The 2,171-nt window shown below is 42.7% G+C and overlaps 1 pseudogene; it reads left to right on the top strand.

Moving 5' to 3' along the window:
* Positions 1-868: 868 nt before the first annotated feature.
* Positions 869-1,785, top strand: LOC149228851 (putative sugar phosphate/phosphate translocator At1g12500 pseudogene; annotated as a pseudogene).
* The last annotated feature ends 386 nt before the right edge of the window (positions 1,786-2,171 follow it).

The following is a 2,171-nucleotide window of genomic DNA, read 5'->3' as shown; positions in this document are numbered from 1 at the left end:
GACTTCAGGTACGTGACTAAACCTTGTTCATCTATTGCATGAATCTAGTCTAAGCATTGCATGAACGAATGGAATGGTGAAATTAAGCCATGAATGTAGCAAGACACCCAGTTCTCTAGCACTCACGAGAAAATCACGCAGCATGCGTGGATAGTCATTCACGTGGAAGTTGAGAAACACAGGCAATGGAAGATTTGTTGAACTTCAGTGCACAGGGCATCAATTGATTAACAAATAGAAGAAGATAGGCAGTTCATGATAGCACAGCAGTTCATATGGGCCAGCACACGTTTTTGCCACCTCACTCCACCAAAAATCACGCAGAATTAATGAGCGCTCAGCCGAAACTCATAGACTGAAGTATACATCCTCTGCTTCCTCAAAATGATTAACCTATCATCCTTCGCTGATTGTTTTGGCCTGTTCAAAAGTCTCCAGCATACCAAGATCGTGCAGAGGCGCAGAGACATCCTATGGAATTCGGCTAGCATTCTACAGGAAGACGTTTTACAGGAAAATACAGCAGAGTCTTCCAGGGCAGAGTAAGCTGCTTGGTTTTCAGGCGGAACTGGGGTGGAGCTCTCTCATGAGATTTGTGTTTGCGCTCGCTTCTCATACACCTCAATCTCAATCTGAAGCTATTCCCAATAGGAACTGATCTCTCTTTCATCTCTCAGCTCGAGGAGGCTAAAAAGATCACCAAGTTGCAGAGTTGGGGGAGGCTTATAATAACGAGACATCCACATCTGTTTTGGGTCCATCTGAGTCCTACACAGTATAGACAAGTACCCAGACGGTGCTCAGGTCTGGAAACCAATTGGGTCTTCCGAATATTGATCAGATCTGATTTTCCAAGCCCTCTTTAGCTATGGTCGAAACACAAACATGGACGAGGCGGGGCAGTAATCCAAAGCTTGAACAAGAAGTTATTGACATACCTCCAACTCCAACAGGAGAAGGAAAATATGGTGCATTTCCTGTGTCCCAGACTATTACAACAGCTCTCATTATTGCAGCTTGGTACTCTTCCAATATTGGTGTGCTATTGCTTAACAAATGCCTACTTAGTTTTTTGGATGCAGATACCCAATATTCCTCACAATGTTGCACATGTGTGCTTGTCATTTTATGGTTTTCTGGCAATTTCATGGTTAGAGATTGTACCAATGCAGTTCATCGTCTCCAAGAGACAGTTTCTTGAGATATTGGCACTGAGCTTCATTTTCTCCTTCTCGGTTGTTTGTGGCAATATTTCTCTGCGCTATTTGCAAGTCTCCTTCAATCAAACTATTGGGGCAACAACTCCCTTCTTCACAACAATATTTTGCATTTATAATAACATGTAAGAGGGAGTCTTCTGTGGTTTATATAGCCTTGGTGCCTGTGGTATTCGGCATTGTTATTGCAAGCAACAGTGAGCCATTATTCCACCTTTTTGGCTTTTTGGTTTGCCTAGGATCAACTGCTGCCAGAGCATTGAAATCAGTTGTTCAGGGGCTCCTGCTTACCTCTGAGGCAGAGAAGCTTCACTCTATGAATTTGCTCATGTACATGGCACCAATTGCTGCGCTGTTATTGCTTCCTGTTACTCTTTTTGTGGAGGGTAATGTATTAGCTATTGCTATTGAAAAAGCCAGAGAAAACACCTTTATCATATTCTTGTTGCTTGGAAACATGACCATGGCTTATCTTGTGAATTTAACCAACTTCCTTGTTACAAAACATACGAGTGCCCTCACGTTGCAGGTTTTAGGAAATTCCAAGGCCACCATTTCTTCCATATGATTGCATATACTTGCACACTCATAACAAGGCTGAGAATTCACTAGGAAAAGCAGCAGGCAGCAGAAGTTAGCAGACTGTTTCTACAGGAAGACAGAGGACTGTTTCTACAGGAAGCCAGCAAACTGTTTCTACAGGAAGTTTGAAAAGAGGGAAGCCAAAGGAGAAATCGGCCGAGATTTTAGCCAAGGAGGCCACCAGGGCCATCAAAGATGAGGAGAGAGATTGGTTGCTCAGAGGATGAGCAACACTTTCAGTAGGGGGGTGATGATGAGCCCCAAAAATGGACAATTATTTGGGCTCATTCAACCTCCTAATTTGACTTAATCCACCATTCTCATTAGTTTATTGCATGTTTTTGATTATATTTATGTTAATAGAGTGAATTT

The sequence above is a fragment of the Pinus tabuliformis genome, chromosome J (assembly GCF_031772625.1).
Source record: "Pinus tabuliformis cultivar Carrire ecotype Pingquan chromosome J, CPIR1, whole genome shotgun sequence".
Lineage (NCBI taxonomy): Eukaryota > Viridiplantae > Streptophyta > Pinopsida > Pinales > Pinaceae > Pinus > Pinus tabuliformis.
This window is presented reverse-complemented; position numbering and strand designations above follow the sequence as displayed.